The sequence below is a fragment of the Meriones unguiculatus genome, chromosome 15 (assembly GCF_030254825.1).
Source record: "Meriones unguiculatus strain TT.TT164.6M chromosome 15, Bangor_MerUng_6.1, whole genome shotgun sequence".
Classification (NCBI taxonomy): Eukaryota; Metazoa; Chordata; class Mammalia; order Rodentia; family Muridae; genus Meriones; species Meriones unguiculatus.
The window spans coordinates 33,836,171-33,854,572 of NC_083362.1; the positions used below are offsets into that span (position 1 = coordinate 33,836,171).

Here is an 18,402-nt window from a genome sequence, read left to right on the forward strand (position 1 = left end):
TCCACGCAGTGTCAGGGATGGGCTCTCTCTCACTGGTAGATCTCACTTTGGATCAGTCATAGTTAGCCACTCCCAGAAGTTCTGCACCACCCCAACCCTGTACATCTTGCAGGCAGGACAAACTGTAGGTCTAAGGTTTTGTGGCTAGGTTGGTGTCCCAGTCCCTCCCTGGAAGCCTGGGTTTAAGCTTCATAACCCCCATTACTAGGATCACCCTCATATTCAAGGGCATGACCATCCCCACCTGCACCCCCATCCACCAACAAAATCTATTTCCCCTTCCCAGGGAGATCACGTGTTTTCCCCTTGAGCCCTCCTTGTTACTTAGACCCCAGAGGGGTCTGTGGAGTGTAGCTTGGTTATCATTTACTTATTGGTTAATATCCACTTATAAGTGAGTACATTCCATGTTTGTCTTTCTGGGTCTGGGTCATGTCATTCAGGCTGATTATTTTTCTAGTTCCATCCATTTGCCTGCAAATTGCATGATGACATTTTTTTGTTTGTATTTTTAGCAGCCTAGTAATATTCCATTGTGTAAGTGTACCACATTTTATTTATCCATTCTTTTTTTATAATTTTTTATTAATTACACTTTATTCATTTTGTATCCCCCCCATAAGCTCCTCCCTCCTCCCCTGCTGATCCCACCCTCCCTCCCCTTTCTGCATGCATGCCCCTCCCCAAGTCCACTGATAAGGGAGGTTCTCCTCTCCTTTTTGATCTTAGTCTATCAGTTCTCATCAAAAGTGGCTGCTTTGTCCTCTTCTGTGGCCTGGTAAGGCTGCTCCCTCTTCAGGGGGAGGTGATCAAAGAGCAGGCCAGTCAGATTATGTCAGAGGCAGTCCCTTTTCCCACTACTATGTAATGCACTTGGACACTGAACTGCCATGGGCTACATCTGTGCACGGGTTCTAAGTTATCTCCATGAATAGTCCTTGGTTGGAGTATGAGTTTCTGCAAAGTTCCCTGTGATCAAATTTTCTTGTTCTGTTGCTCTCCTTGTGGAGACCCTGTCCTTTCCAGCTCTTGCTATTTCCCACTTCTTACATAAAATTCCATTTACTCTGCCCAACAGTTGGCCATCAGGCTCAGCATCTGCTTTGATAGTCTGCTGGGCAGAGGCTTTCAGAGGCCCTCTGTTTCAGGTTCCTAGGTTGTTTCCTGTTTTCTTCTTCTTCTGATGTCCATCCTCTTTGCCTTTCAGGATGGGGATTGAGCGTTTTAGTTAGGGTCCTCTCTTTTGTTTAGTTTGTTTAGATTACCGATTTTAGTGGGTTTATCCTATGTTGTATGTTTATATGAGTGAGTATATACCATGTGTGTCTTTTTGCTTCTGGGACAACTCACTCAGGATGATCCTTTCCAGGTACCACCATTTACCTGCAAATTTCATGATTTCCTTATTTTTCATTGCTGAGTAATACTCCATTGTATAGATGTACCACAATTTCTGCATCCATTCTTCAGTTGAGGGGCATCTGGGCTGTTTGCAGCTTCTGGCTATTACAAATAAAGCTGCTACAAACATGGTTGAGCAAATGTCCTTTTTGTGTACTTGAGCCTCTTTTGGATATATGCCTAGGAGTGGTATGGCTGGATCTTGGGGAAGCGCTATTCCCAGTTGTCTGAGAAAGTGCCAGATTGATTTCCAGAGTGGTTGTACAAGTTTACATTCCCACCAGCAGTGGAGAAGGGTTCCCCTTTCTACACAACTTCTTCAGCATGTGTTGTCACTTGAGTTTTTCATCTTGGCCATTCTGATGGGTGTAAGGTGAAATCTCAGGGTTGTTTTGATTTGCATTTCCCTAATGGCTAATGACATTGAGCATTTCTTTAAGTGCTTCTCTGCCATTCGATATTCCTCTACAGAGAATTCTCTGTTTAGCTCTGTTCACCATTTTTTAAGTGGATTACTTGGTTTGCTGCTTTTCAGCTTCTTTAGTTCTTTATATATACTGGATGAGTTCTCTGTCAGATAAAGGGTTGGTGAAGATTCTTTCCCAATCTATAGCAGTCGCTTTGTTTTGATGACGGTGTCCTTTGCTTTGCAGAAGCTTTTCAGTTTCATGAGGTCCCATTTATTGATTGTTGCTCTTAGAGCCTGTGCTGTTGGTGTTCTGTTCAGGAAGTTTTCTCCTGTACCAATGAGTTCTAGGGTATTCCCCACTTTTTTTTTGTAGCCGATTTGATGTGTCTGGTTTTATGTTGAGGTCTTTGATCCACTTGGACTTCAGTTTTGTGCAGGGTGATAAGTTTGGATCTATTTTCATTTTTCTACATATACACATCCAGTTGGATCAGGACCATTTATTGAAGATGCTATCTTTTTTCCATTGTATACTATTGGCATCTTTGTCAAAGATCAGGTGTCCATCAGTGTGTGGGTTTATTTCTGGGTCCTCTGTTCGGTTCCATTGATCCACCATTCTGTTTCTATGCCAGTACCATGCAGTTTTTATAACTGTTGCTCTATAGTACAACTTAAGATCAGGGATGGAGATACCTCCAGAAGATCTTTTATTGTAGAGGATTCTTTTAGCAATTCTGGATTTCTTGTTATTCCATATGAAGTTGAGATTTTTTCTTTCCAGGTCTGTAAAGAATTGAGTTGGTATTTTGATGAGAATTGCATTGAATCTGCAGATTGCTTTTCACAGGATGGCCATTTTCACTATGTTAATTCTACCAATCCATTAGCTTGGGAGATCTTTCCATCTTCTGATATCTTCTTCTAGTTCTTTCTTCAGAGATTTGAAATTTTTTTCATACAAGTCTTTGACTTCCTTGGTTAGGGTTACTTTGAGGTACCTTATGTCATTTCTGGCTATTGTGAAGGTTGTTGTTTCCCTAATTTCTTTCTCAGCCCTTTTGTCTTTTGTATACAGGAGTGCTATTGATTTTTTGAGTGAATTTTGTATCCGGCCACTTTGCTGAAGGTGTTTATCAGCTGTAGGAGTTCCCTGGTAGAGTTTTTGGGGTCACTCACGTATACTATCATATCATCTGCAAATAGTGATAATTTGACTTCTTCCTTTCCAATTTGTATCCCCTTGATCTCCTTCAACTATCCTATTGCTCTAGCCAGGACTTCCAGAACTATGTTGAAGAGATATGGAAAGAGTGGGCAGCCTTGTCTTGTCCCTGATTTCAGTGGGATTGCTTTAAGTTTCTCTCCGTTCAGTTTGATGTTGGCTATAGGCTTGCTGTATATCGCCTTTACTATGTTTAGATATGTGCTTTGTATCCCTGATCCCTTCAAAACTTTAAACATGAGTGGATGTTGGATTTTGTCAAATGCTTTTTCAGCATCTAGGGAGATTATCATGTGGTTTTTTTCTTTCAGTTTGTTAATATGGTGGATCACACTGATGGATTTCCTTATACTGAATCACTCCTGCATACCTAGGATGAAGCCTACTTGGTCATGGTGGATGATATCTTTGATGTATTCTTGTAGTTGGTTTGCGAGTATTTTGTTGAATACTTTTGATTCAATGTTCATAAGGGAGACTGGCCTGAAGTTGTCTTTTTTTGTTGGGTCTTTGTGAGGTTTAGGTACCAAGGTGACTGTGGCTTCATAGAATGACTTTGGTAATGTTCCTTCTGTTTCTATTTTGTGGAATAGTTTGAAGAGAACTGGAGTTAGCTCTTTTTTGAAGGTCTGGTAGAATTCTGCACCAAAAACCATCAGATCCTGGGCTCTTTTTGGATGGGAGACTTTCGATGACTGCTTCTATTTCCTTGGGGGATATAGGACTATTTAATTGATTTACCTGGTACTGATTTCGCTTTGGTAAGTGGAATCAATCAATAAAATTGTCCATTTCATTTAGATTTTCAAATTTTGATGTGTATAGACTTTTGAAGTAAGTTCTAATTATTGTTTGGATTTCCTCAGTGTGTGTAGTTCTGTTTCCCTTTTCATTTCTGATTTTTGTTGATTTGGATGGTGTCTCTCTGCCTTTTAGTTAGCTTGGCTAAGGGTTTGTCTATCTTGTTGATCTTCTCAAAGAACCAGCTCTTGGTTTCATTGATTCTTTGAATTGTTTTATTTGATTCTAAGTGATTGATTTTAGCCCTGAGTTTGATTATTTCTAGCCATCTACTCCTTTTTGGTGTGTCTGCTTCTTCTTTTTCTAGGGTTTTTAAGTGAGCCATTAAGTTGCTTGAATGAGCTGTCTTGAATTTCTTCTTGAAGGCACTTAGTGCTATGAACTTTCCTCTTAGCACTGCTTTCATTATGTCCCACAGTATTAGGTATGTTGTGTCTTCATTTTCATTGAGTTCTACGAAGACTTTAATTTCTTTCTTTATTTCTTCCCTGACCCAGCTGTCATTTAGTAGCAAATTTTTCAGTTTCCATGTGTATGTAGGCTTTTTGTTATTTCTGTTGTTGTTGAGGTCCAGCTTTATTCCATGGTGATCAGACAGGATACAAGGGATTATTTCAATTTTCTTGTATCTGTTGAGGTTTGCTTTGTGACCAACTATATGGTCTGTTTTGGAGAAGGTTCCATGATGTGCTGAAAAGAAGGTAAATTCTTTTGTGTTTGGGTGTAAGGTTCTGTAAATGTCTGTTAGGTCCATTTGATTCATGATCTCTGTTAGAGATATTGTTTCTTTGTTTAATTTCTGTTTAGTTGACCTGTCCTTTGTCGAGTGTGGGGTGTTGAAGTCTCCCACTATTAGTGTGTGGGGATCTATGTGTGGTTTAAATTTTATCAATGTTTCTTTCACAAATGTGGGTGTCCTTGTATTTGGGGCATAGATGTTCAGGATTGTGATGTCTTCTTGGTGGAATTTTTCCTTGATGAGTATGAAGTGTCCTTGCCCATCTCTTTTCATTAATTTTGGTTGAAAATCTATTTTATCAGATATTAGAATAGCTACTCCTGCTTGCTTCTTGCATCCATTTGCTTGGAAAGCCATCTTCCATCTCTTTACCCTCAGGTAATGTCTATCTTTGTGACTTAGGTGTGTTTCTTGTATACAACAGATTGCTGGGTTTTGTTTACACATCCATTCTGTTAGTCTGTGTCTTTTTATTGGAGAATTAAGTCCATTGATGTTGAGAGAGATTAATGACCAGTGGCTGTTAGATCCTTTGAATTTGATGTTGGCTGTGGTCATTCGGTTGTGTGCTTAGTTGCTTTTTGTTTCCTGTAATGAGGTTATTTATTTCCTGTGTTTTCTTGAATGTAGCTAGTTTTCTTGGTTTGTATTTTCCCTTGTAGTATCTTCTGTAATGCTGGATTTGTGTGTAGGTATTGTTGAAATTTGTTTTTGTCATTGAATATCTTTTTTTCTCCTTCTATGAGGATTGAGAGTTTTGCTGGGTATAGTAGCCTGGGCTTCCCTGTGGGGTTTTCTTGCGACTGGGACTCCCAGTCTCTGGCACCCTTGTGCCCACCGATCAGCCTGGGAAAGTGATTGGGACACGCAGGCATGCGGCTCTAGCCTGGAGATCCAATGTCCTTGTTACCCAGGATCTCTTCCAGGTTCTGGCTGGGCGGCCCGAGAGTGGACCCGATCGATTCCCACGCAGTGGGAGCCTTCCCTCACCTGGGAAACATGATCATTGTAGTTTTAGTGCCCAGAGTTCAGTCTCCTGGTCTCTGCATGGAGAGGGCTGTCTTGATTCTCAGACACAGTGCTCTCCCACCGCTGCCATCTTGGCCCCTACCCATTTTTTCTTTCCACAGATTTAGTGTATCTGGTTTAAGGTTGAGGTCTTTGATCCACCTGGACTTTAGTTTTGTCCAGGTGATAGATATGGGTCTATTTGCATTTTTCTACCTCTGGACATCCAGTTAGACCAGCACCATTTGTTGAAGATGCTAGCTTTCTTTCATTGTAGGATTTTGGTTCCTTTGTCAAAATTCAGGGATCAGTAGGTATGTGGGTTCATTTCTGGCTCTTCATTTTAATTCCATTGATCCACCAGTCGGTTTCTGTGCCAACACCATGTAGTTTTTATTACTGTTTCTGTATAGTACACCTTGAGATCAGAGATGGAGATACCTCTAGAAGATCTTTTATTGTACAGGATTGTTTTGGCTATTCAGAGTTTTTTGTTTTTTTTTTTTTTTGTTTTTCCATATGAAATTGAGAATTGGGTTTTTTTTTAATTTTTTAAAATTAATTAATTAATTAGTTATCACAATTTATTCACTTTGTATCTGGGCTGTAGCCCTCCTTGTCTCTTCCCAGTCACACCCACCCTCCCTTTTCTCTTCCTATGCTCTCTCTTCTAGTCCAATGATAGGGGATGTCTTCTTCCCCTTCTTTCTGACCCTAGCATATCAGGTATCATCAGTGCTGGCTGTATCATCTTTCATTGTGGCCTCGAAAGGCTGCACATCCTAGGAAGAGGTGATCAAAGAGAATTCTTATTTCAAGGTCTATAAAGAATTCTGTTGGTATTTTGATGGGAATTGCATTGAATCTGTAGATTGCTTTTGGTATGATGGCCATTTTTACTATGTTAATCCTACCGAGCTATGAGCATGGGAGATCTTTCCATCTTCTGATATTTACTTCAATTTCTTTCTTCAGAGACTTGAAATTTTTTCATGCAAGTTTTAAACTTGCTTGGTTAGAGTTATACCATGATAGTTTATGTTTTTTGTGGCTATTGTAAAGTATGTTCTTTTCTCAAATTTTTCTCTACCATTTTGTCTTTTGTATACAGGAGGCCTACTGATTATTTTTTTCCTTTGACTTAATTTTGTTTCCAGCCACTTTTCTGAAGGTGTTTATCAGCTATAGAAGTTCCATGGTAGAATTTTTGGGGTCACTTATGTATACTATCTTATCATCTGCAAATAGTGATACGTTGACCTCATCCTTTCCAATTTGTATCCCCTTTAGTTGTCTATTGCTCTAGCTAGAACTTGAAGTACTATGTTGAAGAGATACGGAGAGAGTGGGCAGTCTTGCCTTGTCTCCAATTTCTCCATGCTTTAATTTTCTCTCTGTTTAGTTAGATGTTGGCTATAGGCTTACTGTATATTGCCTTTACTATGGTTAGGTATGGGCCTTGTATCCCTGATCTCTCATGACTTTAAACATGAATGTGTGTGAGATTTTGTCAAATGCTTTTTTGGCATCTAAGGAGGTGATCATGTGGGTTTTCTCCTTCAGCTTGTTTATATGGTGGATTACATTGATGGATTTCCATATATTGAACCACCCCTGCATGCCTGGGATGAAGCCTACTTGGTCATGGTGGATGATATCCTTTATATGTTCTTGCATTTGGTTTGCAAGTATTTTATTGAGTATTTTTTCACCAATTGTCATAATGGAAATTGTTCTGAAATTATTTTTCTTTGTTGGGTCTTTGAGGTTTAGGTATCAAGGTAATTGTAGCTTCATTAGAATGAGTTGTGTAATGTTCCTCCTGTTTTTATTTTGCAGAATAGTTTGAAGCATTTGTTATTAGCTCTTCTTTGAAGGTCTGGTAGAATTCTGTGCTGAAACCATGTGGCCCTGGGCGTTTTTTTTTTTTTGGATGGGATTGGTTCAATGACTACTTCTATTTCCTTAAGGATATAGGATTATTTAATTTATTTACCTGATCTTGATTCAGCTTTGCAAAATGAAATTGATCAAGAAAATTGTCCATTTCATTTAGATTTCAAATTTTGTGGTTTATAGGCTTTTAAAGTAAGACCTTATGGTTGTTTGGGTTTCTTCAGTGTCTGTTGTTCTCTCCCCCTTTTCATTTCTGATTTTGTTATTTGGATAGTTTTCCTCTGCCTTTTATTTAGTTTGAATAAGAATTTGTCTATCTTGATTTTCTCATGGAAGCAGCTCTTGATTTTGTTGATTCTTTGAATTGTTTTCTTAGTTTCTAGTTTATTGATTTCAGCCCTGAGTTTTTTTAATTAATTTATTTTTTATATTTATCACAGTTTATTTACTTTGTATCCCAGCCATAGCCCCTTCCCTCATTTCCTCCCAATCCCATCCTCCCTCCCTCATCTTCTCCCTGCCCTTTTCCAAGTCCAGGGGAGGACCTCCTCCCCTTTCATGTGACCCTTGCTTATCAAGTCTCTTCAGGACTAGTTGCAATGTCCTCTTCTGTGGCCTAGCAAGGCTGCTCCTCTCGGGGCCGGGGTGGGGGTGTCGAAGAGTTGGTCATTGAGATCATGTCAGAAATAGTCCCTGTTCCCCTTACTAGAGAACCTATTTGGACACTGAGCTACCATGGGCTATATCCAAGCAGGGGTTCCAGGTTATATCCATACATGGTCTTTGGTTGGAGAAACAGTCTCATGAAAGACCTCTGTGCCCTGATATATTTGGTCCTTGTGGCGCTCCTATACTCTCCAGGTCTTACTAACTTCCCCTTCTTTCATATGATTCCTTGCACTCTGCCGAAGGTTTGGTTATGAGTCTTAATATCTGCTTTGATACACTGCTAGGTAGAGTCATTCAGAGGCCCTCTGTGCTAGGCTCCTGTCCTTTACTTGTTTTCTCCTACATCCAATGTCCATCCCATTTGTCTTTCTAAGTGAGGATTGGTCATCTTACCCCCAGTCCTCTTTCTTGTTTATCTTCTTTAGGTATATAGATTTCAGTATATTTATCTTATCTTATAGGTCTATATAAGTGAGTACATACTATGTGTGTCTTTCTTCTTCTGGGATACCTCACTCAGGATGATCATTTCTAGGTCCCAGTATTTGCCTGTAAATTTCATGATTTCCTCGTTTTTAATTGCTGAGTAGTATTCCATTGTGTAAAAGTACCACAATTTCTGTATCCATTCCTCAAATGAGGGACATCTGGGTTGTTTCCAGGTTCTGGCTATTACGAATAAAGCTGCTGCAAACATGGTTGAGCAAATGTCCGTGTTGCGTACATGAGCATCTTTTAGATATATGCCTAGGAGTGGTATAGCTGGATCCTGAGGAGGCGCTATTCCTAATTGTCTGAGAAAGCGCCAGACTGATTTCCAAAGTGATTGTACAAGTTTACATTCCCACCAGCAATGGAGGAGGATTCCCCTTTCTCCACAACCTCTCCAGCACATGTTGGCACTTGAGTTTTTGATCTTAGCCATTCTGATGGTTATAAGGTGAAATCTTAGGGTCGCTTTGCTTTGCATCTCTCTGATGGCTAAGGATGCTGTGCATTTCTTTAAGTGTTTTTCTGCCCTTCTACAATCCTCTAGAAAGAGTTCTGTTTAACTCCTTGCCCCATTTTTTAATTAGATTACTTGATTTTTTGCTTTTTAACTTCTTGAGCTATTTATATATACTGGATATTAGCCCTTTTCAAATGTAGGGTTGGTGAAGATCATTTCCCAGTCTGTAGGCTGTCATTTTGTTTTGATGACAGTATTTTTTACTTTACAGAAGCTTTTCAGTTTCATGAGATCCCATTTGTTTATTGTTGCTCTTAGAGCCTGTGCTGTTGGTGTTCTGTTCAGGAAGTAGTCTCCTGTGCCAATGAGTTCTAGGGTCTTCCCTACTTTTTCTTCTAACCGATTTGATGTGTCTGGTTTTATGTTGAGGTCTTTGATCCACTTAGACTTTAGTTTTGTGCAGGGTTTTAAATATGGATCTATTTTCATTTCCTGCATGTAGACATCAGTTGGACCAGCACCATTTTTTGAAGATATGTCTTTTTTCCATTGAATGGTTTTGGTTTCTTTGTAAAAAATCAAGTATTCATAGATGTGTGGGTTTATTTCTGGGTCTTCTATTCAGTTCCATTGATCCTCCTTTCTGTTTCTATGCTAATACTATGCGGTTTTTATTACTATTGCTCTGTAGTACAGCTTGAGATCAGGGATGGAGATACCTCCAGATGATCTGTTGTTGTACAGGATTGTTTTGGTAATTCTGGGTTTTTTGTTTCTCCATATGAAGTTGAGAATTTTTCTTTCAAGGTCTGTAAAAAATTGTGTTGGTAATTTGATGGGAATTGCATTGAATCTGTAGATTGCTTTTCACAGGATGGCCATTTTCACAATGTTAATCCTACCAATCTATGAGCACGGGAGATCTTTCCATCTTCTGATGTCTTCTTTGATTTCTTTCTTCAGAGACTTGAAGTTTTTCTCAAACAGGTCTGTCACTTGCTTGGTTAGAGTCAACCCAAGGTACTTTTTGTTATTAGGGGCTATTGTGAAGGGTGTTGTTTCCCTCATTTCTTTCTCCAGCCCTGAGTTTGAATTATTCTGGCTGTCTACTCCTCTTCGGTGTGTCTGCTTCTTCCCGCCCCCGCAACCCCAACATGTAGGGCTTTCAGGTGATCCATTAAATTGCTTGTATGAGATGTTTTGAATTTCTTTATGAAGGTGCTTAGTGCTATGAGCTTTCCTCTTAGCACTGCTTTCATTTTCATATGAAAGTGAAGGCACAACATACCCAAACTTATTTGCTTCTTTTAAATGTAAATGTTTTCATGTGTCTTTATAAAGAATAAGCCATAATTCAAGATCCATTCACAAAGAGTTTATGTTTTCATTGTATTTAATAAAAATACCAACCATATTTAAATAGAACCACTGTGAAGCATCTATGTGTCCTCATCCACTAATTCACTTTGTTTGGACTGATTGACATACAATTTTTGGTCATGGTGCTTACCTAGACTACAGTCCAGTGTTGATGTATTCACATACTTTTACAGATTTCTCATTATCTTTTTATCATACCCCATATTTACATAAAAATTACATGCACAGTAACAGATGATTGAAAGCTCCTGGCAGCTGCTAATATACTTTTTATCTTTGGATTGACCTATTGACCTATAGAGCATTGCAAGTGATTGGAGCATTGCAAATCATAAAGCTTTTTAATTGGCTTCTCTTATTTAGCATAATGTTCTAGAAGGTTATCAGTGCTATGTTAAAAATCAGTACTTCATTCATGCTTATTGAAGAATAACATTACATTGATTGCATGAATAAACAAAACTTTGTTTATTTATCAATCCATGGATATTTTAGTTTGGTATAAGCAGAGAAATGTTTCTCCAAAGTGTTTATATCCTTATCTCAGACCTATGAATATGGTAATTTATAGGGAAAACAAGTCTTTGCATATTTCTTCCAGGTACCAGTGTTGGAGATTAGGGAATTAATCTCAAGTCATCTGGCAGACCTCATGTAATCACAGAAATCTTTCAGTGTGTAGAAACTTTCAAGTCTGTGGTCAAAGGTAGGGGTATCTATGAAAGAAAACTAAAAGCATGAATCACTGCTAAAATTTATGGTTGATGAAGAGGGCTAGGAAATGTGGGTAGATTATAGAAACTAGCAGAAGAATGGTGTGAAGTCAGCAGAATTGCCACACCAACCTACCTTATTTTAAGCCCTTAGATTAATGGTTGGTACAGCAATGGAAAACTAATACAGGGATTCTCCCACCACTTTGTGGCCTTTAAGAATAAAAGTTTACAGTTTTATAAAAGTATTTGTATCACTGCCTATCTTTATTTTCCTTGTTTATTTACTTAAAATTAAATTTCTGTGTGTATGGTAAACTGCCAGGGTACATCACTTGTATTTTTCCTTTTGGTCTTATACATCCTGGTGGCTTTTTAAGAATTTTCTTACTTTGGCTTTAATTTGCATTTCCCTAATGACTAAGCAAGTTAAACATTCTTGTTGTATTCATTAGCAATTTGAGTATCTTTTTATTTATGTATATATTCAAATCTTATATCTGTCTTATTAGTCAGTTTTCTAATTGCTATAACAATATGCTTTAAAAAAAGCAATTTCTGGAAGGAAAGGTTTATCTTGCTTACAGTTTAAGAACATTTCGTCACGTAAATGAAGGCCTGGTGGCAGGAGCCATCACAGTGCATTGACCATTAGGAAGCAGAGAGCAGACCAGGAATGGGTCCAGACTATCACACTCCAGGCCAAGCTTCATTGACTTACTTCCTACATCAAGACTCCATGTAATGATCCCATCACCTCCCAGAACAATCCCACCAGCTAGCAACCAAGTATTCGAGCATATGAGCCTAAAGGAAATACTATAAATTCAATTTGTACATCCATTAAAATTTTGGCTTATCTTTTTATTGCTAGAGTGGTCTTTATGTGTTTTGGATACAGCTTCACCTTGTCAGGTATGGAGTTAATGAAAAGTTTGGGGGGTGAAGTAGCGATGGCTCCACTGCAATTAAGAATATTGCAATTAAGTTTTTTTGCTCTTGTGGAGAACCCAGGTACAGGTTTCTAGCACCCAGATGGTGGTTGGTTTCCATCAGTAACTCCAGTTTCAGGGGATCTAACATACTCTTCTGGTCTTTGCCTGTACCAGGACACACATGGTGCACATGCATGCATGATATTATAGCACTCGTACATTAACATAAAATAAAATAAATTTAAAAATATTTTATCACATTCTGTAGATTGCCTTCGATGTTTCAAAGTTTGATGAAATTCTGTTCATCCTTCTTTGTCTCTTGTGATTTTAGTTTCATATCTAAGGAAGTAATTACTAATCAAGACTCAAAAAAGTTCATGTCTACATCTTTTTCTTTTTAAGATTCTTAAAGCTTTATCTCTTATATTTAGGCCTGAAACACATTACATTTTGGTGTATTGTGAAGTACCCTCAATGTTTTATATGGGAAAGAGAGTCTTCCAGCACTGGGAGGCAGTTAACTTCTCATTGAAAATATGGTGTCTCAATAGATGATTTTTGAGTATTTATAGGGTTCTTCGTGCCTCAGAAAGACTATATTATGCTCTGTGCTGACTGTCTGCCTTCCTGGCCAGAGCTTCTTCTGACAGTCCTCTCCACTGAGGAATGTATGAAGATGCTTTTGTCCCTAGGTGAGGTGCCAGTACCTTGTTAATAGTGTGCAAAATTTAATAACTAAATACACTTTTGTATTTTTCATTTTGTTCTCCTTTCCTCTAGTTTTTTGATTTTTTTGTTTTTTTACAAGGCATACCTACACAATCTCTTTATGAGTTGATGTGATTAAGAATAGTTGCTAGGCATGGTGGCACATACCTTTAATCCCAGCATTTCAGAGGTAGAAGCAAGTGTATCTCTGTGAGTCTACAGAGCAAGTTTCTCAGTAGACAAGTTTATATAGTGATTACATGTGTTGAACAAGCAAATAAAAATAATAATTGAACAAGGATTTTAGTTTTAATTTTTCTCTGTTGTATATAATTGCATGACTACTTATCTTTCTAGAAATGATATTTATCTAGTACATGACTGAATTTTCTTTCTATTCGCAATTTCTTTATCCTGTGCTTCCTGCAGAACAGGAAGTTTTCTTATCTGTTCTTAAAGAAGGCAAGGCTTTATGTGAACCTAAATTTTTCTGTGACATGATGACCCTAGAAAGTATTGTCTGGAAAATGTCATATTTTCCAGACAGTTAAACACTTATAATTCCTTAGGATCTTCGCTCTGGAAAAGTCTGGCATTTCCCAAATTAGGAAATCATTACTTTTCAAATTTGAATTTGCACGAATATAAAAGAAGAGTTTTCTTACAGTGAAGACTTCTGATTTATTATGTGGGTAGAGGCTGAGATTCTACATTTATAGCAAGATCGTGTGGGGTACTAATGCCTTTGAGCCCACTGCCATATGCTTAAAAATATCCTAGTATTGTGTATATAGGAGCTATTCATCTTTGGATTCATATTAAACCAGAGCAAGTTATTTATAATTTTTAGTTAAACAAACAAAGAAAAGGCTTCTAAAAATATAGCAAAACAACCAAGGGAAACAAACAAGTCTGTTTCATATGCATTGCAGTAGTCACAATCAGGCCAGGTTAGATTTGCTAAAAAAATGTAAACCTTTCCTTTGAAAAGTCTGCAGACATTTTACGGTTAGCTGCAGTGTTCCAATGGCTAGGCTTCATATCGGGTTGGCTGGAGTTACTAATCTGGTCTTTTGATATGTTCTCTGTGTTGTGTCTCACTCAGAAAGATGTTGCCTCATCTGTTTAGATGAGCACAGCATAGATTTCAATCACTAGTCAAAGAATGAAAATGGGGTAAGAGTTTGGCTCACTTTACCTGTTCCATGCTACTTTCCTCTAAGCTTTCCCAGCAGACTGTCAACTTTGCATGTCAAATTTCTTTGTAGCAAATTTGCCTTTAGTTATATAGAATGTATACCTAGTTCTCCAAGTTTTTCTGATGAAATCTATGGCAGTTTCACCTGGTATTCACTTCAAAATCAGAGTGGATGCCATTTGAACATCATTTTTAAAGGGAGTTGCACATCCATCTGTTAAATCCTATGTGTAAACCTGTCCTGAAATGTTACTGAAGTTCTAAAAACACAAACTACATTTCTTTTAATTCTTAAGATCATTTTACTTTTATTTATGTTTGATCAGTTGATTGGTTTATATGTCTTTTGTTGTTTTCTGTAACCTTCAGTCTAGAAAAGGAATAGGAGATTTATTGATCAATAATGCATTTATTAATTACACCTTTACTTGACAAAAAAATTTTTTTATCACTCATTTCAGTTGGAGCTAACATCATAGATTTGTGAGTGTTGATAGGGCTGGTGTAAAAACAAGAAAGGTTTTTACACCATAAAAAACATGGTAAACATACCATGACCTCATGTTTTATTCTTTCTGTGACTTAAACAAACTTTTTGTGTGTGTGTTAATTTATTTTTTTCTTTATTAATTACATTTTATTCACTTTGTATCTCCCCTGTGGTTCCCTTCCTCTTCCTGTCCCAATCCGTCCCTTCCTCCACCCTCTGCATGCATGCCCCTCCCCAAATCCACTTATAGGGGAGGTCTTCTTTTCCTCCTTCTGATCCTAGTCAATAAGGTCTCATCAGGAGTGGCTGCATTGTCTTCTTCTGTGGCCTGGTAATGCTGTTTCCCCCTCAGGGGGAGGTAATTAAAGATCAGGCCAATCAGTTCATGTGAGAGACAGTCCCTGTTCCTATTACAATGGAACCCACTTGGATACTGAACTGCCATGGGCTACATCTGTGCAGGGGTCTTAGGTTATCTCCAGGCATGGTCCTTGGTTGGAGTATCAGTCTCAGGAAAGACCACTGTGCTCAGATATTTTGGTTCTGTTGCTCTCCTTGTAGAGTTCCTGTCCTCTCCAGATCTTACTGTTTCCCACTTAATTGTTAAGATTCCCTGCATTCTGCCCAAAGGTTGCCCATAAGTCTCAGCATCTACATTGATAATCTGCAGGGCAGAGTCTTTCAGAGGTCCTCTGTGTCAGGCTCCTGACTTGTTCCCTCATTTTTCCTTCTTCTGTTGTCCATCCTCTTTGCCTTTCTGGATAGGAATTGAGCATTTTAGCAAGAGTCTTTCCTCTTGATTAGTTTCTTTAGGTGTACAGATTTTAGTAGGTTTATCCTATATTTATCCTATGTCTATATGAGTGAGTATATACCGTGTGCATCTTTGACTTGCTTGGTTAGGTTACACCAAGGTAACAAAGGTATGTCCTTTGTGGCTATTGTGAAGGGTGTTGTTTCCTCAATTTCTTTCTCAGCCCTTTTGTCTTTTGTATACAGGAGGGCTACTGATTTTTTTGAGTTAATTTTGTATCCAGCCACTTTGCTGAAGCTGTAAATCAGCTGTAGGAGTTCTATGGTAGAGTTTTGGGGGTCACTCAGGTATACTATTATGTCATCTGCAAATAGTGATAATTTGACTTCTTCCTTTCCAATTTGTATCTCCTTGATTTCCTTCACTTGTCTTATTGCTCTAGCAAGGACTTCAAGAACAACGTTGAAGAGATATGGAGAGAGTGGGCAGCCTTGTCTTGTCCCTGATTTCAGTGGGAATGATTTAAGTTTCTCTCCATTGAGTTTGATATTGGCTATAGGCTTGCTGTATATTGCCTTCACTATGTTCAGGTATGTGCCATGTATCCCTGATCTCTCCAAGACTTTAAACATAAATGGGTGTTGGATTTTGTCAAATACCTTTTCAGCAACTAAGGAGATGATCATGTGGTTTTTCTCCTTCAGTTTGTTTATGTGGTGGATCACATTGATGGATTTCCGTATATTGAACCACCCCTGCATGCTTGGGATGAAGCCTACTTGGTCGTAGTGGATGATATCTTTGATGTATTCTTGGATTCCGTTTGCAAGTATTTTGTTGAGTATTTTGTCATTAATGTTCATGAGGGAGATTGGCCTGAAATTCTCTTTCTTTGTTGGGTCTTTGTGAGGTTTAGGTACCAAGATAACTGTGGCTTCATAGAATGAGTTTGGTAGTGTTCCTTCTGTTTCTATTTTGTGGAATAGTTTGAAGAGTATTGGTGTTAGCTTTTCTTTGAAGGTTTGGAAGAATTCCGCGCTGAAACCATCTGGCCCTGCGCTTTTTTGCATGGCAGATTTTGATGACAGCTTCTATTTCCTTAGGGGATATAGGACTATTTAATTGGTTTACCTGGTCTTGATTCAGCTTTGGCATGTAGAATTGGTCAAGAAAATTGTCCATTTCATTTAGATTTTCAAATTTTGTGGCATATAGACTTTTGAAGTAAGTCCTAATGATTGTTGGATTTCTTCAGTGTCTGTGGTTATGTCCCCCTTTTCGTTTCTGATTTTATTGATTTGGATAGTTTCTTTCTGCCTTTTAGTTAGTTTGGCTAAGAGTTTGTCTATCTTGTTGATTTTCTCAAAGAATCAGCTTTTGGTTTCATTGATTCTTTGAATTGTTTTATTTGTTTCTAATTGATTGATTTCAGCCCTGAGTTTGATTATTTCCAGCCATCTACTCCTCTTTGGTGTGTCTGCTTCCTTTTTTTTTTTTTTCTAGGGCTTTTAAGTGAGCCATTAAGTTGCTTGAAGAACCAGGGATTCCCACAGTTTTGTCAGTCTAGCTAGGGATATGGTTGATCCTTGGAGCAGTATCTGAGGGCTGCTGTAATGGCTCTCTGGATTTTGTAGGTCTGAGGATGCAGCTCTGTGCCCCAGTGCTCTACTGATACTCAATAATGGTGGGTGAGAACAGTGCTCATGTCTGCAGTAGAAGGCTAGAGCCTAGTCTGTGTGAATCCAGAAAGTCTTTTGGAGGTGGGTATCCTAAGCATTGGACCTGATGATCCCCCTCACTGTGGGGTTTCCTCCTGACAGGGACAACAAGTCTTTGCTTTGGGGACAGCCATTCTGTCTGTGATGGCGAGTAGAACCCGCAGGCACAGACTTACATGGCTCTGCCTTTCTGTCTTTCTGGGGATTGGGTGTCTGGCCATCTGCCGAAACTGGGTAATTTTTCCGGAGATCTTTTCAGGGTGGTGGTATTGGCTAAGTTCCCCTGAGATCAGACCAGCCATTCCCCTCCCCGTCCGTTTGCACCCGACTTAGAAACTCAGTCTCTGGTGCCCTGGGGCCCACAGTTCTATCTAGAGCAGCAAGTCAGGCATGCAGGCAGGACTCTGTGCGGGTGCCTGGATCCCCGGCTCTGGCTCTGGGCTGGCTCCTGGGCACCCGCAGAACCCCAAGTCTTTTCCAGGGGATGTGTGGGTGACCTAAGGTTGGTCCCAATCGTTTCCTGCACCGTGAGGTTATCTTTTGACTGGAAATCTCTGTCTCTTTTGTTGTGGTGCCCACAGTTCAGTCTGGGACAGTGATCAGAGCATGCTGGTGTGTAGCTCTGGGCTGGCAACCAAGTGCCTAGCAAAACCAGGATCTCTTCCATGGTTTAGCCTGGTGAGTTAAAGTTGATTGAATCCCCCACCGTGGGGTATCCTCTCACCTGGGAAACACAATCACTTGTGTTTTTGGGCTGCAAGTTCTGACTGCTGGTCACTGTGCAGATCCTGCTGTGCTGCTGGTCAGAACGAGAGTCGTCCCATTGCCACCATCTTGCCGAATCCTTCACACACAAATTTTTTTAAGGAAGTTTTCTCCACCTGAAAAAAGATGTAATAGTCCTTTGCTGAACTCTATTTAAAAATCCAACTATTTTACCTACTGAAAGACTCTACCTAGCAGTGCTCCAAAGTAGATACTAAGACTCATAACCAAACCTTCGGCAGAGTGCAGGAAATCATATGAAAGAAGGGGAGTTTGATATAGAAAGGATAGGAGCTCCACAAGGACCAAACATATCTGGGCACAGGGTCTTTTCTGAGATGGACACTCAACCAAAGACCATGAGAGGATGAAACCTAGAACCTCTGCTCGGATGTGACCCGGGATAGCTCAGTAATCAATTGGTTTTCCTTAGTAAGGGGAACAAGGACTATTTCTAACAGGAACTCAATGACTGGCTCTTTGACCTCCCCACCTCCCCAGGGAGGAGCAGTACTGTTAGGCCACAGAAGAGGACTTTGCAGCCAGTCCTGAAAATCCCTGACAAAAGGGAGTCATATGAAAGGGGAGGAGGTCCTCCCCTATCAGTGGACTTGGAAAGGGGCAGGGAAGAGATGAGGGAG

General features: G+C 39.2%; 1 protein-coding gene across 3 annotated transcripts in view; it reads left to right on the forward strand.

Annotated features, from left to right (window-relative positions):
* The window catches only part of Stxbp6 (syntaxin binding protein 6), a 247,991-nt gene that overhangs the window by 115,747 nt on the left and 113,842 nt on the right, over positions 1 to 18,402 (forward strand). The window lies entirely within an intron of this gene.